The following is a 27,587-nucleotide window of genomic DNA, read 5'->3' on the forward strand; positions in this document are numbered from 1 at the left end:
TAGGCTTCATGGTCAAGAGCTTCATTGCCTCCAAACTCGAAAACCTTCCGACAGGCCTCTCGGACCGAATCATGTCCATGCGACTCCCCCTTCAGAACAAGCGTCACATCACCCTCATCAGTGTCTATGCTCCAACCCTCCAGGCGGAACCAGCAGAAAAGGACAAGTTCTACACCGACCTGCGCAACCTCATCCAACGCACCCCTACAGCCGACAAGGTTGTCATCCTGGGTGACTTCAACGCTCGTGTCGGCAAAGACTCAGAAACCTGGCCAGGAATCCTGGGCAAGCATGGCGTCGGCAAGTGCAACGACAATGGGCGCCTCCTGTTGGAGCTCTGCGCAGAACAGCGGCTTGTCATTACAAACACCCTTTTTCAGCAGAGGGACAGCCTTAAGACCACCTGGATGCATCCCCGATCCAAACACTGGCACCTCCTGGACTACATCCTGGTGCGAGAAAGTGACAAACGAGATGTGCTCCACACCAGGGTCATGCCTAGCGCGGAATGCCACACTGACCACCGGCTGGTTCGCTGCAAGCTCAACCTTCACTTCAAACCAAAGCCCAGGAACAATAAAGCCCCCAGAAAGAGGTTCAATGTTGGAAACCTGCAGTCAGACGAAGCGAGAAGAAACTTCCAGGCAAACCTCAAAGCAAAGCTCGACGATGCAATCCGCCTCACGGACCCGTCCCCTGAAACCCTCTGGGATCAGTTGAAGACTACCATACTGCAATCCACTGAAGAGGTACTGGGCTTCTCCTCCAGGAAAAACAAGGACTGGTTTGACGAAAACAGCCAGGAAATCCAGGAGCTGCTGGCAAAGAAGCGAGCTGCCCACCAGGCTCACCTTACAAAGCCGTCCTGTCCAGAGAAGAAACAAGCCTTCTGTCGCGCATGCAGCCATCTTCAGCGCAAACTCCGGGAGATCCAAAATGAGTGGTGGACTAGCCTCGCCAAACGAACCCAGCTCAGCGCGGACATTGGCGACTTCAGGGGTTTCTACGAGGCTCTAAAGGCTGTGTACGGCCCCTCACCCCAAGTCCAAAGCCCGCTGCGCAGCTCAGACGGCAAAGTCCTCCTCAGCGACAAGATCTCCATCCTCAACCGATGGTCAGAACACTTCCAATCTCTTTTCAGTGCCAACCGCTCAGTCCAAGATTCCGCCCTGCTCCAGCTCCCTCAACAGCCCCTAAGGCTAGAGCTGGATGAGGTTCCCACCCTGGATGAGACATATAAGGCAATCGAACAACTGAAAAGTGGCAAAGCAGCAGGTATGGATGGAATCCCCCCAGAAGTCTGGAAGGCTGGCGGCAAAACTCTGCATGCCAAACTGCATGAGTTTTTCAAGCTTTGTTGGGACCAAGGTAAACTGCCTCAGGATCTTCGTGATGCCACCATCATCACCCTGTACAAAAACAAAGGCGAGAAATCAGACTGCTCAAACTACAGGGGAATCACGTTGCTCTCCATTGCAGGCAAAATCTTCGCTAGGATTCTACTAAATAGAATAATACCTAGTGTCGCCGAGAATATTCTCCCAGAATCACAGTGCGGCTTTCGCGCAAACAGAGGAACTACTGACATGGTCTTTGCCCTCAGACAGCTCCAAGAAAAATGCAGAGAACAAAACAAAGGACTCTACATTACCTTTGTTGACCTCACCAAAGCCTTCGACACCGTGAGCAGGAAAGGGCTTTGGCAAATACTAGAGCGCATCGGATGTCCCCCAAAGTTCCTCAACATGATTATCCAACTGCACGAAAACCAACAAGGTCAGGTCAGATACAGCAATGAGCTCTCTGAACCCTTCTCCATTAACAATGGCGTGAAGCAAGGCTGTGTTCTGGCACCAACCCTCTTTTCAATCTTCTTCAGCATGATGCTGAACCAAGCCATGAAAGACCCCAACAATGAAGACGCTGTTTACATCCGGTACCGCACGGATGGCAGTCTCTTCAATCTGAGGCGCCTGCAAGCTCACACCAAGACACAAGAGAAACTTGTCCGTGAACTACTCTTTGCAGACGATGCCGCTTTAGTTGCCCATTCAGAGCCAGCTCTTCAGCGCTTGACGTCCTGCTTTGCGGAAACTGCCAAAATGTTTGGCCTGGAAGTCAGCCTGAAGAAAACTGAGGTCCTCCATCAGCCAGCTCCCCACCATGATTACCAGCCCCCCCACATCTCCATCGGGCACACAAAACTCAAAACGGTCAACCAGTTTACCTATCTCGGCTGCACCATTTCATCAGATGCAAGGATCGACAATGAGATAGACAACAGACTCGCCAAGGCAAATAGCGCCTTTGGAAGACTACACAAAAGAGTCTGGAAAAACAACCAACTGAAAAACCTCACAAAGATAAGCGTATACAGAGCCGTTGTCATACCCACACTCCTGTTCGGCTCCGAATCATGAGTCCTCTACCGGCACCACCTACGGCTCCTAGAACGCTTCCACCAGCGTTGTCTCCGCTCCATCCTCAACATCCATTGGAGCGCTTACATCCCTAACGTCGAAGTACTCGAGATGGCAGAGGTCGACAGCATCGAGTCCACGCTGCTGAAGATCCAGCTGCGCTGGATGGGTCACGTCTCCAGAATGGAGGACCATCGCCTTCCCAAGATCGTGTTATATGGCGAGCTCTCCACTGGCCACCGTGACAGAGGTGCACCAAAGAAAAGGTACAAGGACTGCCTAAAGAAATCTCTTGGTGCCTGCCACATTGACCACCGCCAGTGGGCTGATATCGCCTCAAACCGTGCATCTTGGCGCCTCACAGTTTGGCGGGCAGCAACCTCCTTTGAAGAAGACCGCAGAGCCTACCTCACTGACAAAAGGCAAAGGAGGAAAAACCCAACACCCAACCCCAACCCACCAATTTTCCCCTGCAACCGCTGCAATCGTGTCTGCCTGTCCCGCATCGGACTTGTCAGCCACAAACGAGCCTGCAGCTGACGTGGACTTTTTACCCCTTCCATAAATCTTCGTCCGCGAAGCCAAGCCAAAGAAGACGTTTTTATACTGTTATATGACAATGAAGGTATCTTGAATCATAACTCTGATAACAGATACGAGGCCTCAAACTGAGCAGCACCGTGGCTATGGGCCACGTGCCCTTTTATCACTGGCATCTTATGGCCAGAGTTTCTCCAAAATGCTCAGAAAATAATAATAATATGAATCAATGCAATTTTACAAAGAAAAATTGCATTAAACAAAAACAAAATGATTTTTCAGAAGGTAACTGCAGACAAAATGGAGGTAATGATTTGAAATTTCAGAAGGTGTCCAGTCAGAAGCCACTGGAAAGACTGCTTCACAAATGAATACCCACGGGTTGAGTAAACTGTATCCAAGTCATGTGTCGACAATTTCTGGTCCCAGAGATTCCATTTTGAGGGATGGGAACCATGTAGCAATTAAAACATTGTGCCACCTTGTGTGCCCTCTGAGACTCGGTGACTTCCATCACAGACAGAGTTAGGCCTCTTTTATCCCTGTTACCACCTGCGCCTGAACCTCATGTGGCTTCCTGTTTCTCTGTTGCATCTACACGCCTACATCTCAGGGTTGATTAAATAGAATTTTAAAATTTAGAGTTAAAGCAAGACAACAAGTCCTTCTGGCACCCTGTGCCAAGCCTGTGCCACTCAATTATACCTGTTGTGATCGAGTATACAGAAATGTTTTTGGGAGATAAACTGGGAAAGTGCAAATACTTTAAAACAGATCTTATTTGAAATACTGGAGACATAGTTTTGAAGAGTGCTCAGAGAGGTCACTGATGGGTTCTTGTTTACCTATAAGCAACAGATGAAAGAGCAGGCTAGTGCCCTATTGTCTACAGAAGTCTTGCTGTTGTGAGAGGTTCATGTGGTTTTGAAAGCAGAGAGAGTCAAACAGTCTGTCTCAGTCTCAGAGTGTGTGTGAGAGAGAGAGAGACCAGTGTCAGCCAACTGAAATAGGAAAGGCTGGAAAGAAGATCCAGTGTTCAAGATGGCCTAGTCAGCCCTTTGTGGTTCATGCAAGAGGAGAGGACTGACTGTCTAATGTTTCACTTGGAATAATCTGAAAGAAAGAGGTTATCATCTGGAGAACCCTGAAGGGGCAATTTTTGTCAGTAAGACACTGAGGAAGTACTTCAGTTGTGGATGTCCTGGAACAACACATCTCTCTCTGAAAACCTACAAGAACCTTCCTGAGCAGTAATCATTTACCTTTTGAACACCAAACCTTGGTGAACTTAATACATGTTAAATTCTGTGCACAGTATAAGAATTGCCTGCAACCAGTGAACTTGGAGGAATGAGAAGTGAGAATGAACTGTGAACCAAAGAACTTTTCTGAACTTACACACACATGCTTAGAATTAGAAGGGGGTTAAGTTAGGTTTAAGTAAGTTAATAATAGATAAGTTAAAGTTTGTTTCTATTTTAATGTTTAAAGATAATTAAAAGTGACTTTTGTTTAAGTAACCATTTTCTTGGTGAATATCTATTGCTGCTTGGTTTTGGGGTCCTCTGTCCTCTTAACACCTTACCCTACCAACCCTGAAAGTCTTTGCAATGTCCGAGCAAATCTGATCGCCTGGATGAAACCCATACAGTCACAGGGAGAATGTGCAAACTCTTTACTGTCAACAGCAGGTTTGAACCCAGGTTGAGGGAGCTATCATGGCATTACTCTAATCTACACAAATAGTGCCTCCCTGAATAAAATTGTTTCATTTTCATCTTTTATAGAATTCAACTCGTGCTACAATATACCTCAGCAATCCGTTGTGGGAGTTGACAGTTCCTGCATGACAGCTTCTGCCTTCTCTTCTGTTAGGGGCACTGGGCAAAGTGGTGGTAGACAAAAGTTAAAGAATTTCTTGTATGCCACATTCTAAATGTAGCATTACGTGGCAATAATGGAACCTTTACCTTCACCAGTGAGTTGCAGATTTCATTCAATTTTTTTCCAATAAACTTCCCTTTCCTTAAGTTCAATGTTCACTGTACATATAGAACCAGATGAACCAACGTTTCTCCAGAACAGGGCTTTGAGTAAAGTCAATGAGAGGGCATCTGCCATAGACCTGTTGCTGCTGTAGGCAAACTGGAATGGATTCATGTTGCTGGTCAGACAGGAGCTGTAATGCTACAACACCAGCCTCTCAAAACAATTCATCACCGTGAATGCATTGAGGAACAGAAGGATCTTTTTATTTTAAATTTTATTGAATTGTTTGCAACATTGAAGGAAAAATAATGAATAAAACATTAATCAAATATCTATAGCCAAGATGCAAAAAAAATTATATTTTTCTCCCCATCCCTTCCCTCCCAATAGTAAGGAAAGAAAAGAAACTCCTATCATTTAATATATAATCATATTAGCATAGACAATCATTAATTGCTCTTAAAAATTACTAATTAAGAGGAGTGGACAAGATGGTTGTAGAGCTCGTTGAAAGAACCAAAGACTTGTTGATCCAAACCAAGGCTATTATTAGCAAAAGACCGGAGCTCTTCACAGGTGGCCGACCAGTCCAGAATGATCCGACCTGGCTAGGGACACAACCCTTTAAGGCCCAGACAGTAGGCATGGCTTAGCTCTCAGCCAATCGCTGTAAGCACAGTCTAGATACAGTAACTATATACACTATGTACATTGGTGATAGATCTGTACTATCACAATGGTAGACAGAAAATTATCCATAAAATCCATATTTGGTTTCCAAATACTATTAAAAAATTCAACTCGATTTCTTAAACTATGCTTAATTTATCCAAAGGTATACAATTCCGCATCGCTCTCTACCATCTATTTAATAACACTTCTCTGTCATCTTTCCATGATATCGCTAGACATTTCTTTGCAGTTGCAATTGGAATACTTACAAATTTTTCTTGGCATTTGTTCAATTTCAATTTAATATCCTTTTCATAAATATCTCCAAGTAAAAATAGTCTTGGATTCTTTTGCATCTTTATCTTCATAATTTGCCCTAATAATAAACTCACTTCAATCCAAAACCTTTCCACTTTTTCACAAGGCCACACTGAATGCAAAAAAAGTTCCCATTTCTTTCGCACATCGAAAACACATTTGAATAATTAGGATCGAGTCCATTTAACTTACGTGGAGTATAATACAATTGATGAATAAAATTATATCTAACATATACTGTATCTGTAACACTTGCAACCAAATCTCCTCCTGAATTTCTATATTTAAATCTTTCTCCCACTGGATTTTTGATTTATATAAATCTTTTTGTCTTTACAGTTTCTTGTAATTTTACGTACATGTTAATAATAATTTTTTTATCAACAGATGTATCTGTTATTATATCTTCAAAGTGGCTTTGTTTAGGGAGGTTCATATCTGCTCCCAGTCTCTTTTTCAAACCTAAGAGAAAATCTTTTATTTTCTGTATACCTTTAGAGGAACAGAAGGATCTTGATGTTTTTGTTCTTGGATCCCTGAAGAGAACAGGACAGAGAAATAATGAGTTGAAGAAGTCATGATAATGAGCATGTTTGTTGTAATACACGTTGCACAATGTACACGTACAGAAACTCTGATTTGTTTATTTTAAAAAATACACCTGCTCTACACAAAGCCAAAGGATGCATCTAGTACATCAGTACTGCTGTCTTTATCGACAGCAGTTTGGCATTCAATGCCATCATCCCCTCAAAACTGATCAGCAAATTCCAAGATCCAGCGCTCAATCGCCGTGTAATTGGATCCTGGATTTCTTCATCTCCAGATCCCAATTAGTGAGGACAGGGTCGGCGTCAGAACAAGTCTAATCAGGGAGTGGAATGTGGGGGGGGAGGTTAGGGTAACTGAAGGGGAGCCCAATCTGATGTTCGAAAACATGCTCAGTTGGTGGGGGGTGGTGGTACCTACCTGCCATGAGTGTCCTCCGTGTGCCGCTGTCACATTTACCCTTCCCTCCGAAGTTACAGATGTGGAGGCTAGTGACGCTAGTGCTGTGGGTGTGGCATATCTTATTTGGGGGGGAAATGGCCGCAAATGCCCCCTCCCCCACCTTGATGCCGGCCGCGAGTTAGGATTATTAAGAATCTCCATCAGTACTGGAGCACCACAGGTCTGCATACTTTTCCCTTGCCCTACTCGCGTTACCCCTGTGACTGTGTGGCTCATTACGGCAACACGCCATTTACAAATTAGCTGACAATATGATGGTGGAGGGCAGTATAAAAAAGGGGGAGTTTACATATAGGAGGGAGATTGAAAACTTGGCTGAATAATATACAAACATCCTATCATGCAATGTGACTAATGATTTTAGGAAGGGAAAACCAGAGGTGTAAAATCCCGTTATCACAGGCGGATCAGAGGTGGAGACAGTGAGCAAATTTGAGTTCTGAGGAATCCCTCTGTTGGATGAATTTTCCTGGACCCAACACACCAATGTTAGTGTGAATAAGCACATCAGCATCTCTACTTCCTCAGGAATTTGTGAAGGTTCGGTATGATGTTGGAAATCTTCTACTGATGTGTAGTGAAAAATGTACAGACTGGCCGCATCATGGCTTAGTATAGGAACACCAATACCTCTTAATGGAAAGCTCTGCAAAAGGTAGTGGACGCAACCCAGTACATAACAGGCGAACCCCTTCCCACTTACAAGAACAGCGACAGGGAATGAAGCCATCAGAGGGCAGCAGCAATCATCGAAGACCCACACCACCCAGCACATGCTCTGTTCTTGTTGATGCCATCAGGAAAGAGGTACAGGGGCCACAAGACTCGCACCACCAGGTTCAGGAATAGCTGTGACCCTTCCACTACTGAACTCCTAAACAGTAAGCTCAATCAGAACCTCAAATAAGGACTCTTAATTTGTAGATTGTTTATTATTGAATATTTTTTCTGTATTACACAGTCAGTTTGTTCACATTTCTCTCTTTTATTTAAGTTTCTTTTTCTTGAGGACAGTTTACAGTTACCAATAAGTAGAAATTCTGCCAGGCCCACAGGAAAAAGAACCTCAGCATTGTATGAGATGTCATGTTGCTTCTCTTACAGTAAATCTGAATGTTGAACTTCCACAGGTTCTACTATTCACGTGGCTTTTCCTCGCCTTATTGCTATTTCACCATGTAACACCTCATGTGTTTCAGTGTTAAATCCCATCTTCATTGCTCTACCCATTTTACAAAGGCAACATCATCATTCTGAAGCAAAGGTTTTCCTCTTCACTTTCAGCCACACCATCAATCTTCATGTCATCTGCAAACTTAGCAATTATACCCCGTGTTCAAATCTAAATTGTTAATATATAAAGCAAACCTCAGGGGATCCTTTTGGTACACCACTGGCTATGAGGATTGGTCTTTGCTGTTTCCCACCGAGATTATTTCTGATCCAATTTTCTCTGGATCCCTTGGGCTTTTACAATCAGGACCAATCTCCCATGTGGGTCCTTGTTTCCTTTTTGAATATTTTATTTTTGATGTTTACTGCCTCAACAAACCATAAACAATCAACTTCATATGCAAATAGATACATAGAGCATGTGTTAATCCCAGCCCCTCACTTCCCTCTCTAGCTCCCTCCCTTATACAATTGATGAAGCAATCAATAAATGTATTAATACAGAATCAATTAACTACCCTTTCCCATAAAAAATACCACACACACACACACACACACACACACACACACACACACACACACACACACACACACACACACACACACACACACACACACACACACACACACACACAATGTTTGCACAATCTTATTTGCAAGTAGGGGAATCAATCAAACTGGGTGCCAATAGAACTCAAATAAGGCTTTCATATTTTAACAAGTGTGTCCTAATATTTCTTTATATTTGCAAATGATCTTCTCTGGGGGAATGCAACTCTGCATTTCCATATTCCATCTTGAGAAGGTTAACTGGGAGTCGAACTTCCTAGCTACAGCTCAAGTGACCTTCACCAAAGAAATTTGGTGTTTTTGTGGTTCCGTGTTAAAGGCCTTGCTGAAGTCCATGTGTACTTCATGAACTACACTACCTTCAGCAACACGCTTAGTGATCACTGAACATTTCCTTCAAATTTATCAGACAGGATCATACCTTAAAAAAACTATCCTGGTTTTCCTTCATTAATCTCTGCCTCTCCAAATGCAATACAACCTTGTACCTGAAGACTTTTATTACAATAATTGTTCTCACACTGATGTTGGACACAGGGATCTATAAATATGTAACTTATCCCTGCTACCTTAATGAATAGAGGGACCCATTCACTGCCCTGCAGACTACAACATCTCACTTGGGACTGGCAAAGATAGGGATGGTTCCTTTCAGGTGATTCAGCAATCTGCACCCTTGCCTCATGTCAAACCCCTTCATTAAAAAAATAGTTTAGTCTAACACTACAATAACAGACCCTTTCAGCCCATGAGCCCATGCTGCCCAATTACACCTACTGACCTACAATCCCCATGATGTTTTGAATGATGGGAGGAAACTGGAGCACCCGAGGAAACCCACGTAGACATGGGGAGAACGTATAAACTCCTTACAGACACCGCGAGATTCAAACCCTGGTTGCTGGCATTGTAGCAGTGTTGCACTAACGATGCCACCCTGACATTTGCATTCACTCCCCCTGCCTCCAAACACCCATCCACAAACCCCTCCTTCAATCACACCTTAAGCTCTATTTAGCCAAGAACACGGAGTTGTCAGTCCTGCAATTCCATCAACCTCAACCCTGTGGGAGCAACATTATTATTTTCCCATATGTTCATCAAATCCTAGTTCACTTGTTTTATCAGAAAACCCATTGCATCAAAATGCAAGCAATGCAGCCTTAGATTCCTGATTACTGTCTGATTGTTTTGCTTACAATATATATTTGGCTGTTCTTTACCATATACTGGCTTTCCTACTCTGCATCCCATTCCCCTGCTAAATTAATTTAAATCCTTCTGGAAGGCATGAGTACCATTTCTCCCTTTCCCGTCAAAACCTCTGCCAAATTCCTTGGAGTTCACTTAACTAGTGGACACACAACATCTCCTCCCTTGTCAGGAAGGTGCATCAGCGACTGAATTTCTTGAGAAGACAGCAACGAGCATGGCTACTGGCCACCATAATGTTAACCTTCTATAGAAGCTCTATCGAGATTGTCTTGGCCAGCTGCATCACAGTGCGGTGGGTTTGCTGTAGAGAAATGGATCGGAGGTTAATCCACAGGACAGAAAGAAAAGCAGAGAGGATCACTGGAGTTTCTCTCTCCCCATCAGCACAATCTACTGAGATCATTGTTTGAAAATCATTGTGCAAAATCATTGAGGTCCCTTTCCACCCTGCAAACAGAATCTTTCAGCTGCTCCCATTAGGGAAGAGATCTGCTCACACTAACCATCCAAAACTCTCACTTGTACGAAGCAATATATATATATATTTTTAAAATGGATAAAATACTTGTCCTGCATTTGTAATGTTTGTCTGTATGTGTGCTATGTCTGGTTGTGTGTCTGCATGTTTTGCATAGAGGACCGGAAATGCTGTTTCATTGGGTTGTACTTGAACAATCAGAAGACAATAAACTTGAATTAAATTGAAATTGTTGAACCCACTCCAGATTAGATGCAGCCTGACTCGCTTGTAAAAAAAATCACACCAAACACAGCCAGAGATCCTGATATCCAAAACCCACTCTCCTGCACCATCTCTTCAACCACACATTCGGTTGACTTCTCTTCCTAGTCCTATGGACTCCAGTCTGTGACATTGAAAAGAATCTGGTTATTATAATTCAGAAGTCCTGCTTCTTAATCTGTGAACTTACTTCCTAAATTTAAGATCGAGAACTTCATCCTTTTTGAACGGACGCGATTCGTTCCAATGTGGACCAGGACATCTGAAAGCTCCGCATCATTCCACGATATCCCTGACCACAGGCTCACTCTTGAGTCTCCCATGGAGTACCAACAATGTCATGATCCTGGCTGCTATCCCCAGAAGTACATTCACTCCCATTGATTCCCAACAAATGTTCTGGCCATTTTTAAAAAATATTTTTATTGATATTTCATAATTTAAAAAATGAACAATTATGAAGCGCACTACAAGTTCAGAAAAAAAGTTACAATAATGATCAAATGTACAAGTTCCAAAGCACACACAATATACTAAAATAGTACAGAACAAAAAAAAAGAAAAAAAAATTCAAAACCCTTCCCCTAAGCAAAGTTTTCGCTGCATCTAATGAAAGGACACATTGAGGGTCATGAGTTGGGGGGTAAATATAAAATGTTCAATAAATGACGTATATTAAAATAAGCATGATGATTTTTAATAAAAACCAGTCTGATCTTCAGGAATAATTAATGGTAATATATTCTCTAGTCTGTGGGCCAGCACTTTAGCCAAGATCCTCATATCGACATTCAGTAAAGAAATTGGTCCATAAGAAAAACATTCAAGTGAATCTTTCCCCCTTTTCACCATAAGAGAGATGCAAGATTCATTAAAATATATCCAAAGATTGCCCTGCTTAAATGAATCTTTAAGCACAGAACTTAAGTTTGGCACAAGCAATTCAGAAAGAGATTTTGAAAATTTCACAGGGTACCCATCAGGTCCTTGAGATTTACCTGACTCTAATGAGGAAATCACAAAGAGTTATACGATTATTTTGAGAAAGCATGGGAATATTTTAGTGGTCCAAAAATATCCATCATTTTAGATTATTTATCATAATTAGATTCATAAGTGTACAATCTCAAATAATATTCTTTAAATGTATCATTTATTTTAGAATGATCTGTGATAACAGTTCTGTCATCCATTTGAATTGTATCAATTTGTCTCTTAACAGCAATTCCTTACCAGATTTTTTGCCGTGAATGTAACATTGACTTTACTCTTCAGAAGCTGTTGTTCAAAGGGATAAGTAGAAAGAAGATCAAATTTAGTCTTACATTCAACTCTCATTTTATATAATTTGGGGTTTTTATTTTGAGCACATTGTAAATCAAATGGATTGATTAATTATCTAATTAATAATTTAACTAATAAAGATAGATTAGCTATTAATTAATTAGTTAGTTAATTGAGTAATTAATTAATCTTTCTTTATTAGTCTTCTTCTTTATACTAGCTGTATAAGAATTAATTTGCCCTCTAAGATTTTTTTTTAGTGTCCCATACAGTCAAGCTAGAACTTGTTGAAGAAGAATTTGTATTAAAGAAGAACTTAATTTGCTCTTACATAAATTTCAAAAAATCATTACCTGAAAGTAAAGTAGAATTAAAACGCCAATATCTTTTTGTAGAAGGAAAATCAGGAAAAATCATATACAAAGTGGTAGGAGCATGGTCAGATATCACCGTACCCTGATATTTACATGATTTGGTCAATGACATCAATTGATTAACTATTTTTAAAAAAAAATCAATCTGAGAGTAAGAGAAGTGGACATTAGAATGAAGGAGCACTCCCCTCCCTTCTACTGGGGGTTGATAAAAACACCAAATATCTGAAATACTGAATTACAGAAGCATATTTACTCCAAGTAGCAAATTTAGAAGATGAATGGTCAAGAAGAGGATATGTTTGATATGTGCAAACACTCTCTTAGGTTTAATTAGGCTGTTTAAACCTTTAACTCGAATAAGATTAACCATAACATTTTATTAATGTTATGAACAAAGTCAGACATAGACTGTCACCAACCTCCAAGCGGGCACCTTGAATTCGTGTGATAGCACAACTTGCACAAAACTTCAAGTCATAACAAGCTTGGAAACCCAACTCATTACGATTACCCTCACTCCCAAACACCCCAGCTCCGAAAGTTGCCCAAATAAGACAGCAACAGGGCTAAAAAATACATATTAAACCCCTTGTGCATCTGCTGAATATTTTAAATAGAGTCTGTTATTTAAAAAATAAATATTAATAATTTTTTCAGACAATGAAAAAACTCTGCAAAAGAATACAACCAAAAGTGAAAAAAGAGTTTTCAGTAACGATGCACAATGCATGTGCATGCATATTAAATTCACATCTCCCTTTTCCACAGTCAGCAATAAAAAAAAGCCTCAGCATTAAATTCACAAATACTTCAAAACAACAAACATTCAAATAATACCAATAGCGAGAAAAAAATAAATATAGAGACCAACAGAGCTTTGTAGACTCAGTAAAGCAAGTATCCAAAACCTATACATTTAGATTAAGATTTCCTGCACGTAAAATGGAGTATGCACATGACCATTATTTGAATGTTAACCCTATTAAACTAAGCACAAAACATTACTTGTGCTCTTAATAAATGAGTAACAAAGGTAGGAAATTAAAATCAGCATTAATAAGGTAGAATTCATATATTCCATTTAAATCTTTCATGTCCACCCAAAAAACAATTAAACTAAAATAGAAAAAATAAACACAGACTTACCAAATCATCTACCAGTCCAAAACAATGCCCCATCCATTAACAAAGAAGAAGAATACAACTAAACATCACCCGATGAAAACACTTCAGCTATCGAAAAATTTTAGGCACGAACCAATAGTTCATATGAGACTTGAAGTTGAAGGAGACTCATTCAAGCCTCTTCCACTGATTTCAAAAATTCCTTGTGACCATCGTCTAAAGTAATCCGAAGGTGAGCTAGATATAACAAAGCGGGCGTGTATTTCTTACACAGTTCAGCCATGGCATCTTTATATTCTCTTCTCATATTCATGAAGTCAGGACAAAAGTCTTCCACGAGTCTAAATTGTTGTACCTGATAATATAGATTTCTCCTCCGATGAGCCTCTCAAATTACACAATCTTTTATTTGATAATAATGAAACTGGAGTATTAGTGAACACAGGTGGTGTCCCGAAGTTGGCTTAGGAGCCAAGGAAAAATGTGCTCTGTCAAACTCATGCTTAGTCGAGAAAAACTCCCTTGCAAGCACTTCCAAGATTAGATCTGAAAAGAAGTCAGTCAGCTGGCCCGTTTCTGTAACTTCATCTATGCTCAAGATTTATATATTTTGGCATCTGCTTCTGCTCTACAAATCCACTACTACTTTCAAACGAAATTTGAAATTGTTGGCAGACAGTTCAGAACAAAGAGTTTCTAATTTGTCTACACGATCATTAACTGTGTCAAAATCTTCCTCCTCAGATCCCAGGGTTTCATCAATTGCTGATATCAACTGAGAAACATTTTCGAGGGCAGATTTCATTTCCCATTGACTCTCACTTACCGTTGTGATTATTTCCTGTGTGTTTGTTCAGAAATGGAGGCTGCTGTTTCTTCCCCTTTTTTGTTACCATTTGGCCTTTTTTTTGCAGTTCTAATACTCCTTGAGAACATTTCCAAATAATCAGCAATATTAATTAATAAAGGGGAAAGATATAAAGCACTTTGGTTGAAGCTTTAACGGTGCATGAATGGAAAAAGTTTAATATGAACAGGAGTGCCTAACTGCTGCCCCTATTTCACACCGTAGCCACCCAGAAGTTTCCATTTTTTTAAAGGGTTTTTCCTGACTACCTTTTCTCTTGCTGATGGCTACCTATCCTCACTCTGGCTGCATTCTCTTGAGAAAGTGGGTATTGTAAGGTAAAACATCATGAGATGGGAATGTGTAGGGAGTTACCCTGTACAGGGCAGTAACAAGAAGGGGAGGTGTCCTTGTACTCCTGTTAGGTAAAACATCATGAGATGGGAATGTACAGGGCTGTAACAAGATGTGAATGCATCCTTGTACTTACAAGATAAGAGAGACATTGATGGATTGAGAGGCAGGAAGCTAGCAGGGAAAGGATAGCAACAGTTTTAGTCATTGGACAAGTAATGATATGATGATGTTCTAAGCATGTATCCAAGGGTATAAAAAATCACCATTTTGCTGATAACGGCAGAATGCATTCTCCGACTAACATGGTTGGTCGCAAGTGTTACAATCCGGTAATAAAGAACAAAGAACCCTGATTTCGACTCAGCCTGGTGTTTGTCTCACTCATTCATGAACAAAGCAGACCTAACAGTATCCATCTCTGCTACTCAAGCCGTACGGATGCACCCTCATGCCTCAGGCTGGCAGTCAAGTGCTCAAACTCATCAGACTAGTGGCACTTCCTTCAGATGTGATGACAAAAGTTTCTTGTCCTACGCAGATGTTCAACTTCTTCTTCTTCTTTGGCTTGGCTTCGCGGACGAAGATTTATGGAGGGGGTAAAAGTCCACGTCAGCTGCAGGCTCGTTTGTGGCTGACAAGTCCGATGCGGGACAGGCAGACACGGTTGCAGCGGCTGCAGGGGAAAATTGGTGGGTTGGGGTTGGGTGTTGGGTTTTTCCTTCTTTGCCTTTTGTCAGTGAGGTGGGCTCTACGGTCTTCTTCAAAGGAGGTTGCTGCCCGCCAAATTGTGAGGTGCCAAGATGCACGGTTGGAGGCGATATCAGCCCACTGGCGGTGGTCAATGTGGCAGGCACCAAGAGATTTTTTTAGGCAGTCCTTGTACCTTTTCTTTGGTGCACCTCTGTCACGGTGGCCAGTGGAGAGCTCGCCATATAACACGATCTTGGGAAGGCGATGGTCCTCCATTCTGGAGACGTGACCCAGATGTTCAACTTACAGATGCACCAAACCTCTTACTTGCTGTAGACACACAGGTACATATGATACACCAACTACAATAGTATAGATTTCAGGATATTAGATTTACATACATGGCATCACAAGCAATGCTGAGATCCATTTTCCTATGGGCGAGGCAGAATGGACACTTATTGGTAGTGAAAAAAAACTGCACTTAATATACACATGTAAACAAACAGAACTGTAAATAGATAATGAATGTAAACAAACTGTGCAATGGAAAGAGAAAAATAAAATCAATAAAATGCAGAAGTAAGAATCCTTAAATGAGTCCCTGATGGAGTTTGTTGTTGAGGAGTCTGATGATGGAGGGGGAGCAGCTGTTCCTGAACCTGGTGGTGCGAGTCTTGTGGCACCAGCACCTCTTTCCTGATGGCAGCAGCAAGAACAGAGCGTGTGATGTGGATCCTGGATGATTGCTGCTGCTCTCCAATGGCAGCATTCCCCATAGATGTTCTTGATGGTGGGGCACGTTCTGCCTGTGACACCTTAAATTACCATGATTGTCAAGATAGAAAAATAAATAATAAATATCAAAAGGTTAGATGAGTGAGTATTCACTGTCGCAGTTAATGCAAGAACAAAGTGGTGTTTCAATAGTGCAGAAAACATCTCTTGGTGATCCTGCAGTAATTTATGATTAAGGTCAGGGTAGAACAGGGAGGTTCATGAGCATGACAGCTGTTGGAAATAAACTGTTCTTGAACCTAGAGGCGCCGGTCCTCAGCCTTCTGTATATTCTGCCTGAAGGTACCAGTGAAAAGAGGTTGAGGCCAGGGTGATGTGGATTGACTTCTTGAGGCAACGTCTCATTAGATGTCTTCAATGGATGGGAGGTTGATGCCTGTGATGGACTTGGCTAGTATTTTGCGTACCTGTTCACTCGGGTTTCCAAACGAGGCCACAATGCAACCAGTCAGTGCATTACCGCAATCCACCTGTTGAGGTTTGATAGAGTATTTGATGACACAGCATGTAGTACTGTTCAGGGGATCCGTGTTCTAACCTGAAAACAAATGCTTTGAATGCAGAATGTCATGAACTCTGTTACTATATGGGTTTCTGCTGGATGCCTTGGTTTGCTCCCAGATTCCATTGATCACCATATCATAAAACATAGAACACTACAGCAGAGTACAGGCCATTCAGTCCTTGATGTTGTGCTGACCCATATATTCCTTAAATAAAAATGACTAAATCCTTCCAACCCCTTGCATCCACGCACCTGTCTAAGAATCTCTCAAATGCCCTCTAATATTTCAGCCTCCACCACCATCCGCAGCAAGGCATTCCAATTACCCACAACTCTCTGTGCATAAAACTTACCCCTCATGTCTCTTTTAAACATCCCTCCCTTCTCTTTGTATTTATGTTCTCTGGTGTTTGCTGATCCTGCCCTGGGAAACAGGTTCTGGCTGTCCTCCCTATCTATGCCTCTCATAATCCTGTAGACCTCTATTAAGTCTATTCTCATCCTTCTATGATCCAAAGAGTAAAGTCCCAGCTCTGCTAACCTTGCCTCATAAGACTTATTTTCTAATCCATGTTACATCCTGGTAAATCTCCTCTGAACCCTCTCCATAACTTGCACATCCTTCCTATAATGAGGTGACCAGAATTGAACACAGTAATCTAAGAGTGGTCTCATCAGAGATTTGTAGAGTTGCAACAAGACCTTTTGGCTCTTATACTCAGTCCCCCTAGGGCCATCTGATCTATCCTATCAACCTATGCAGTGACCGTTAGGGATGTATGGATTTGGATCCAAAGGTTCTTCTGTTCATCCACACTCTTTAGTAACTGACCATTAACTTTGTACTCAGACTTCTGGTTCGTCTTTCCAAAATGCATCACCTCACACTTATCGGGATTGAACTCTATTTCTCTTTTCTGCCCAACTCTGCATCCTGTCTTTATCTTTTGTAGCTTTCGACAACCTTCTGCACCATCCACAACTCCTCTAACCTTCATATCATCCTCAAACTTATTGACTCATCCTTCCACTTCTTCATCTATGTAAGATGGTGTTTCACAGCCCAGGACAGCTCACCAAAGTCTGTAAGGCAAACCCAACTTTCGGCTGCTGAGTTGAACCAGCATTTTCTATTTACAAGGTGGTTAGGCAGGAGATCATTTTGAAATGGCATCATGACAGGGGAGAATATTCTAAGAATGCTTAGAATAGAACCAGGGATATCGGAGAAATCAATCAGATAGTTGTCCTTGAAATAGATGAGATTAATGAGCAAGTTAATAGAAGTACTCCAAATTGTGACATTGTTTGATGAGGCAGATAGGGAAGGTTTACTTTTATTGGCAGGAAAGATGGTAATCAAAGGGCAGGCAGACCAGAGAAATAAGGGTGAATGAGGAAACTTTGCCAAGCAGTGAGTTATCAGGTGCAGGAATGCATTGGGAAAGGAAGATTAGAGTCTGCTCAATAACATTTAAGGCCACATGAAATATGGATCTGTCAAGGGGAGGCTTCCAGTGAAAATGCAGAGAGGTGGTACTATATCAGAGCGCTGCTGATCAAAAAGCTGAACCGGATGTCCGTTGTAAAATCTAGTGGATTTTATTGCCCATTAAATACTGCAACAAGAGAAATGCCAGCTGCAAGGATGGACATGAATTAGATTGAGATCAAAGAGCCAGACAGAGTTCCTGCAACCTACGGCAGGGAAATCATTTAAAAGTTAGAGCCTCAGTAACAGCATCAAGGAAAGGCATGACGGTAGAAAGCATATTTCATTAAAGTAGTTGACTTAAATGGTTACTCTGCACTTCAATGTTGTTGGAGGATTAGTCTTCGAGAATAAAATAGAGCACAACAAGTAGAGGCATTGATACCAATTGGCCAAGAACAGATGATGTGTATTCCTTCATTTACAAAATAGAAACATTCCCAGAAAACCAGTGGTTTTCAAACTTCCTTTCCCCCCCAAACTCACATGCCGCTTTAAGTAATCCCGATGCCATCAGTGCTCTATGATTGGTAAGGGATTGTTTAAGGTGGGATGTAAGTGGGAAGGGAAGATTGACAACCATGGCTCCAGACCCAATTGTTACTGGAATATTTTGCTTGAGAAGAATTGTCATTGGCCCATTTCCTTTGGAGTTGTGAAACCGTGCACATAACAAGTCAATGAGGTACGATTAAAACAGTGGTTTTCAAATCTTTTTCTTTCCACTCCCAGACCACCACCTTAAGCAATTCCTGACTAATCTCAGAGCTCTGGTAGCATAGGGATTACTTAAGTGAGTGGAAAGGAAAAGGTTGAGAACTACTGACCGATGGCATACACATTGCTCAAGGTTTTGGGAGACAGTTTGAAAACCACAGATTAAAACAAACATAAATAAATCAAAAAGACTGAGTGAGATGCATTTTGGATATTTGGACCAATGAATTTTTGCAGATGGTGAATGTCATTCTAATCTTGTTAAATAGATTTTTACTTTACAGATATGCACCCTGGATAATGAATGACACCACACTAAAAAATTGTAAATAAAGTATTCATATAACAAGAAACACTGGGAACCAATTTTGTATTCATACGGTAGAAGGGTTTCTAAAGGGAATTGGGCAACACCTAAGGAGAAGGTGATTTTGATGAACATAACTTTTGTCGGTTGTCTGACTGGGTATATAACTGCAGCATCCCAACCAGGAATTCTTGTCTTGATTACCTTTTTTTATTCCTCGTTCTTCATAATTAGCCCTCACTCTAATGCAAATCTGTGCCAGCAGTTGCGATGTTCAGAATCCTAGTCAAGTTATTCTCTTGGGCATCTGATGCAGTGCTTCAAGGTGAATATGGAATGTTTGCTATCAGTCCTGATGGACTTCATTATGAATGAGTTCTCCTTTGATGAGGTTTCTCGCTCTCAGAAGAGCTATCCATTAATTAGGCTAATATGTTTGGAAATTTAACATGTACAGTTGTAGAGTTGTGGATGAGTGAACTGTACAGTTGTAGCATTGTGGATGAGTGAACTGTACAGTTGTAGAGTTGTGGATGAGTGAACTGTACAGTTGTAGCATTGTGGATGAATGAACTGTATAGTTGTGGCGTTGTGGATGAGTGAACTGTACAGTTGTAGAGTTGTGGATGAGTGAACTGTACAGTTGTAGCATTGTGGATGAATGAACTGTATAGTTGTGGCATTGTGGATGAGTGAACTGTACAGTTGTAGAGTTGTGGATGAATGAACTGTACAGTTGTAGCATTGTGGATGAATGAACTGTATAGTTGTGGCGTTGTGGATGAGTGAACTGTACAGTTGTAGAGTTGTGGATGAATGAACTGTACAGTTGTAGCATTGTGGATGAATGAACTGTATAGTTGTGGCATTGTGGATGAGTGAACTGTACAGTTGTAGAGTTGTGGATGAATGAACTGTACAGTTGTAGAGTTGTGGATGAGTGAACTGTACAGTTGTAGAGTTGTGGATGAATGAACTGTACAGTTGTAGCATTGTGGATGAATGAACTGTATAGTTGTGGCGTTGTGGATGAGTGAACTGTACAGTTGTAGAGTTGTGGATGAATGAACTGTACAGTTGTAGAGTTGTGGATGAGTGAACTGTACAGTTGTAGAGTTGTGGATGAGTGAACTGTACAGTTGTAGCATTGTGGATGAGTGAACTGTACAGTTGTAGCTTGGTGGATGAATGAACTAAACACTACTGTGCTGTAGTATTCTATGTTCTAAACTGAACAATATTGTGCCAATACTCATCAAATCAATGCATCGGGAGTCATTGCCTATTTTAGGAAGATTTGGGAGGCTACTCGCATACCCTCTGCTTTGAAAAAGAGCAACATCATGTTTCAGAAGCTCTATCACACTGTTGAGGAAGATAAGAAGTCAAGTGGCTTGATGTAAGTATATTTCAACTTGATGCTTCAATAATTGATCCTTATTTCTGAGTTTTGCTTCATTGTTACGAGTTTATAAAATTATGATGAACATAGGGTAGCCTGTCAGAATCTTTTTCCTAGGATAAAAATATCGCATACTGGAGAATATATGTTCAAGGTGAGCAGTGCAAAGGTATGCAGGGCAACATTTTTTCACACAGAGTATGGTAGGTGCATGAAGCAGGCTGGTGGTGAAAGTAAATGTGATCATAGTTCTGCACCTTCCACACCTTCTGTCTTGTACCCCATACCCACCTTCTGTTGTGCTACTCCTTCCCTGATAACACTGTGCATCTTCTGCATGGACATGTGAATATACCGGGAATAGAGGGGTATGTAAGATGTGCAAAGGCAGACTTATAGTTTAATTTGGATAAGGTGTTTGACACAGACATTGTAGGCCTGTGGCTGACAATGCTAATTGGCCATCGCATTCCCTTGCTGACGTGTCTGTCCATGGCCTCATGCACTGTCAGACAGAGACCTCCCACAAATTAGAGGAACAACATCTTCCAACTGGGCACCCTCCAAGTGGAGGGCATTAATATCAACTTCTCTGGTTTTCGTTAACCACCCCCTCCCCTCCTTCCCCCCGTGGCCTTCCACATGCTCTGTCTGTCCCATCCCTAGTCTCCTTTCACACAGACCAGATAAATACTTACCTCTCCTCGTATTATATCCAAATTAACAGATTCGATTGGTCTAGATTCCCCTCCCAGCCGGCACTGTCAGACATCTGAAATTTGCTGAAATTTCCTGCTTCTGGCTCACGCCTGAAATGTCGGCAATCTACTTTTCCTTTTTATGGATGTGGAAAAGACCGGCTGACTTCCTCCAGCATTTCAGTGCATTTTTCCAACAATCACAGCATCTGCAGAATTTCATGTTTCAATTTCTGTGCCGTTTTATCTGCTACGTTCCTGTGCTGTGCTATTCATACTCTTCAGCTCACAATGTCCTGCCAACCTATGTAAACCTACTCCACCTCACACCCACAACTGTCTATGTATCATCCATGTGCCAATCACCATGTTTTGAAGGTGCCTATGATACCTGCCGCCACAATCTCTCAGTGCTGAAGGTCAGAATTGGCAGTGTCTGGCAGCTGCTCTGCTGCACCCATGAGCCACCCTTCATGGCGGCATAACCTGCAGCTCAGTTGTTAACAATGTGGTGTTTCAAAGCAAAGGCAAGAGGTTCCTGCTCCTGCTCGCAGACCTGAGCATTACTCCTCAGTTGTCTCACTGGATGAGATCGAATTGATGCTTTGGTTCCACCCTCAGATGGGTGTAAATAGCTTTGTCATTTTTGTAGGGAGTCCTGAATGCACAGTTATGGCCACACCCCCAAAAGTGCACATTCCAGTCAATATGACATTGATGTTTATAGGAAGAAACTGATTGGTATCTCCCTCTATACAAGTGACACCTCCTCTGTCATAATTAATTGTGTCCAATGTACTGTGAGATAGCCTAGGGTTATGAGTATCATGCTTACGTAAATCTTTGATTAAAATAATCTTGAGAGTGCAAATTTCCAATAGGTGGCATCAGAGATATAGCTTTTATTTCAGCTCTTCATCCTTGTGGACTTGAACACTGGCTGGATGTGAATCTGTAATGCGGTTATTTTTTTGGGAAGGGTGGGGGTTGTGGATTTCAGGTTGGAGGTAGAACTGGGCAGTGCAGACTACACATGCCCACACCTCCTCCCTCACCACATTTCGCGGCCCCAAACAGTTCTTCCAAGTGAAGCAACACTTAAATTGTGAATCTGCAGGGGTCATTTACTGGTCATCCGGTGACCCCAATGCGACCTTGACATCAGAGAGACTGAACACAGACTGGGAGACTGGTTTGTTGAACATCTTCACTCTATCCTCTACAATAATAGCCACTCATTTCAATTCCACACAACATTCCCACTCAGGCAGATTCACACCATGTCTATCCATAGACTCATGCATGGCCAAATTGGAGGAGCAACATCTTATATTCCGTCTGGTCAATCTCCGCCAACTTCTCCAATTTCCGTTAAATACCTTCTCTGAGTTTACGGGCACATAGTTGACTCGGGGGGGGGGGGGGTGGGACCTCTCTTTTGCTTCTATGACAGTAAGTCAGACTGTAAGAGGCAATTCCCGCTGGTGGCGCATCTGTCTGCCTTGCAGCAGGCAAAAATAAATTTCATGCAGTATGACATTGTTTTGTTACGATGATAATCAATGTAATCTTAAATCTTGAGTCACTCTCTTTCCCTAACCCTCTGCTTCCTTCCTTCCCCCTCCATTTAGAAAGTGACCCTCTCTGTGTAGTATTTCTCAGTATTTTTTCTCTTCTATCTTCTCAGCTGTATCCATCTCTGACCTATGCACCTCCCACTGCTCTTCTTCCTTCTGTCCTCTCCTTCCCCTCCCCCTCCTTTCACCATTTTATTCAGATCCCTGTTTGTTTTTGATAACACTGGATGGAGGGCCCAGGCCTGAAAGTTGGGTACTCTTTCCTCTCTATGAATGCTGTGTGACCTGCTGACTTTCTCCAGCATGCTTGTGAGTTGTATTGAAGCAGTAATTTGACTGATGCTCTTTCCATGGACACAAGGTCAGGGCCTCAGCACTCCGTCCTGTCAAGATGTTAGATTCACCGTCCTAGATTCTCAAGCACAATAACTGAGTGAATCTGCTTTGGCAACACAGCTTTGACCCATCTGAAGTGATGGGACCACTGTAAACATTTAGGAGGAACTACTCTTCTCAAGGTATGCTGGCAAATGTGGAGAAAGAAATCTTCTTATACAGCAAAAACATGCAGAGGATGGAAATCAGAAATTAACAGTGATGTTGAGCTACAGGGAAAGAATGAGCAGGCTGGAACTTTATTCCTTAGAGTGCACAGGGATGAGAGGTGTGATCTCATAGGGGTGTACAAATCATGAAACGAATGGATCAGATGAATGCTGGGAGCCTTTTGCTCAGAGATGGGAAGCAGAGGATACAGCTTAAGATGAAATGGGAAGATTTAACAGGAACCTAAGGGGTAACCAATTTTACGAAGAAAGTGGTTGGTATATGGAATGCTGAGAGAGGAGGTGGTTTAAACAGGTACTATTGAAAGACCCCAACAATGAAGACGCTGTTTACATCCGGTACCGCACGGATGGCAGTCTCTTCAATCTGAGGCGCCTGCAAGCTCACACCAAGACACAAGAGAAACTTGTCCGTGAACTACTCTTTGCAGATGATGCCGCTTTAGTTGCCCATTCAGAGCCAGCTCTTCAGCGCTTGACGTCCTGCTTTGCGGAAACTGCCAAAATGTTTGGCCTGGAAGTCAGCCTGAAGAAAACTGAGGTCCTCCATCAGCCAGCTCCCCACCATGATTACCAGCCCCCCCACATCTCCATCGGGCACACAAAACTCAAAACGGTCAACCAGTTTACCTATCTCGGCTGCACCATTTCATCAGATGCAAGGATCGACAATGAGATAGACAACAGACTCGCCAAGGCAAATAGCGCCTTTGGAAGACTACACAAAAGAGTCTGGAAAAACAACCAACTGAAAAACCTCACAAAGATAAGCGTATACAGAGCCGTTGTCATACCCACACTCCTGTTCGGCTCCGAATCATGGGTCCTCTACCGGCACCACCTACGGCTCCTAGAACGCTTCCACCAGCGTTGTCTCCGCTCCATCCTCAACATCCATTGGAGCGCTCACACCCCTAACGTCGAGGTACTCGAGATGGCAGAGGTCGACAGCATCGAGTCCACGCTGCTGAAGATCCAGCTGCGCTGGATGGGTCACGTCTCCAGAATGGAGGACCATCGCCTTCCCAAGATCGTATTATATGGCGAGCTCTCCACTGGCCACCGTGACAGAGGTGCACCAAAGAAAAGGTACAAGGACTGCCTAAAGAAATCTCTTGGTGCCTGCCACATTGACCACCGCCAGTGGGCTGATAACGCCTCAAACCGTGCATCTTGGCGCCTCACAGTTTGGCGGGCAGCAGCCTCCTTTGAAGAAGACCGCAGAGCCCACCTCACTGACAAAAGGCAAAGGAGGAAAAACCCAACACCCAACCCCAACCAACCAATTTTCCCTTGCAACCGCTGCAATCGTGTCTGCCTGTCCCGCATCGGACTGGTCAGCCACAAACGAGCCTGCAGCTGACGTGGACTTTTTTTACCCCCTCCATAAATCTTCGTCCGCGAAGCCAAGCCAAAGAAAAGAAGAAAGATTGAAATGTTGAGAAAAACAATGGCATGGATAATTGGATAGGATGGGTTGACAGCCACATACAGGCAAGTGGGACTAGTGTGGGTGGGACATTTCAGTCAGCATGGGCAAGTTGAGCCAAAGGGTCTGTTTCCATCCCATATGTCTCTGACTCTATAACTGAACATTGAAAATACAGTACTCAGAAGGTCAGGTAGCATGAATGAAGAAAGAGTAAAGAAATGAAGAAAAATAAGTGTTTTAAGTACCTGAGACAGTTGAAATATAGTGTTGAATGTTTTTCGGGAGGGTATCTGGGCATCACTGACATGGCCAACATGTATTGACCAATTTGTCCTTGAAATGGTGGTGGTGAGCCACATTATTAATGTACTCCAGTCAGTGACGTTGCTTCAATGGGGCTGTTGGGCAGTGTTTCTGAATCTACAGCCACCAACAATGGCAAAATTGCAGATTAGATTTCCAAATTTGGATAGTGCAAGACGTGAGGGTTAATCTTCAGCAAAAGGTATTCTCATGCACCTCTCACACATTCGTATCTTGGTTGGGAAGTGCATGGTGCAGGAATAGCACTGCATGGTTAAGAACTGCAGTGGTAGGCTGTAGATAGTACAAGTTGGAGTCATTGCAGGCCAGAAGGGGAGGAATTGAATGGTGGGGTACAAGTTAAGCTGGTTAAATAGATCTGGATGATGTTGAGTATCCTGAACATTGCTGGTATTGCACTCAGCTAAACAAGTGAAAAACTATTCCACCACATTCTTGACATTCCTTGATAGCTGATGTCACCTCAGGTTTCCCATCTCCTGAATTAGGAAAGCTAAAAGAAGGTAGGAGAAAACTATGGCAAGCAGGGTGAAAACTAATCCAAAAGAGTTCTACAAATATGTTAATGGTAAGAGGAAAGTTAGAGACAAAATTGGTCCCTTAGAAAATCAGAGCGGAAAACTGTGTGTGGAGCCTAGAGAAATGGGGGAGATATTGAACAGTTTCTTTTCTTCGGTAACACCTTACAAAAGGTGTTGTTTTAAGGCTTTTGAAGAATATAAAGGTGGATAAGTCTGCGGGACCAGACGGGATCTTCCCCAGGACATTGAGAGAAGTGAAGGAGGAAATAGCAGAGGCTCTGGCGGTAATTTTCCAAATGTCATTAGATATGGGGATAGTGCCGGAGGATTGGCACATTGCGCATGTGGTTCCGTTATTTAAAAAGGGTTCAAGGAGGAAGCCTGGCAACTATCGGCCTGTAAGTTTGACGTCTTAGAGATAGTACTTATAAACATCTGGATAGACAGGGTCTGATCAGGAGCACTCAACATGGATTTGTGGGAGGAAGGTCATGTTTGACCAATCTGATTGAATTTTTTGAAGAGGTGACTAGGAATGTGGATGAGGGTAGCGCAGTGGATGTTGTCTATATGGACTTCAGTAAGGCCTTCGATAAGGTACCACATGGAAGGTTAGTTAGGAAGGTGCAGTCTTTAGGTATAAATTTTAAGATAGTCAAATGGATTGAACATTGGCTGAAAGGGAGAGGCCAGTGAGTGGTAGTGGATAATTGTCTGTCAGGTTGGAGGCCGGTGACCAGTGGTGTGCCTCAAGGATCTGTATTGGGCCCATTGTTGTTCGTTATATACATTAATGATCTAGATGATGGGGTGGTAAATTGGATTAGTAAATATGCAGACGATACTAAGATAGGTGGAATAGTGGATAATGAAGAAGGTTTTCAAGGATTGCAGAGGGATTTGGGCTGCTTAGAAAAGTGGGCTGAAAAATGGCAGATGGAATTTAATGCTGATAAGTGTGAGGTGCTTCATTTTGGTAAGAAGAATCAGAATAGGACATACGTGGTAAATGGGAGAGCATTGAGGAATACAGAAGAGCAGAAAGATTTAGGAGTGACGGTACATCATTCCCTGAAGGTAGAAACTCACGTGAATAGGGTGGTGAAGAAGGCTTTTAGTATGCTGGCCTTTATCAATCATTGCATGGAATATAGGAGTTGGGAGGTGATGCTGAGATTGTATAAGACGTTGGTGCGGCCTAATTTGGAGTTCTGTGTGCAGTTCTGGTCGCCTAATTATAGGAAGGATATAAACAGAGTGGAGAGAGTGCAGAGAAGGTTTACCAGAATGTTACCTGGGTTTAAGCATCTAGAGTATAGGGAGAGATTGGACAGATTAGGTCTTTATTCTTTGGAGCATAGAAGGTTGAGAGGGGATTTGATAGAAGTATTTAAGATTATGAAAGGGATAGACAGAGTGGATGTGGATAGACTATTTCCGTTAAGAGGAGGAAAGATTAAAACAAGAGGACATGAGTTAAGAATTAAGGGGCAGAGGTTTAGAGGTAACATGAGGGGGAATTTATTTACTCAGAGAGTGGTAGCCGTGTGGAATGATATTCCGGGAGAAATAGTGGCGGCGGAGTCAATTGTATTATTTAAGAAAAGGTTGGACAGGTATATGGATGAGAAGAAGATGGAGGGTTATGGGCATTGTGCAGGGAGGTGGGACTAGAAAGGGGTGTTTGGTTCGGTGCGGACTAGAAGGGCCTAATGGCCTGTTTCCGTGCTGTAATTGTTATGTTTTGTTATGTTATATAATCACAGTGGTGCATTTGTTTGTGGTCAAAGCTGACACCAGGCTGCTGGGGGCTTGGACCTCAGCGATGATATTACCATTGAGTACCAAGGGAGATGATTAGATTCTGTTATAGATGGCTAATGCTGGTGTTTTCATGCCACTTGTTTGCCTGTGCCTA

The 27,587-nt window shown here is 42.3% G+C and overlaps 1 long non-coding RNA gene across 1 annotated transcript in view; it reads left to right on the forward strand.

Annotated features, from left to right (window-relative positions):
- Positions 1 to 20,449: 20,449 nt before the first annotated feature.
- Positions 20,450 to 27,587, forward strand: part of LOC138741797 (uncharacterized) — a 41,449-nt gene continuing 34,311 nt past the window's right edge. The window contains exon 1 of the long non-coding RNA XR_011343765.1: positions 20,450 to 20,548. This is a non-coding gene — a long non-coding RNA (uncharacterized lncRNA). The remainder of the gene's footprint in view (positions 20,549 to 27,587) is intronic.

The sequence above is a fragment of the Narcine bancroftii genome, chromosome 8 (assembly GCF_036971445.1).
Source record: "Narcine bancroftii isolate sNarBan1 chromosome 8, sNarBan1.hap1, whole genome shotgun sequence".
Classification (NCBI taxonomy): Eukaryota; Metazoa; Chordata; class Chondrichthyes; order Torpediniformes; family Narcinidae; genus Narcine; species Narcine bancroftii.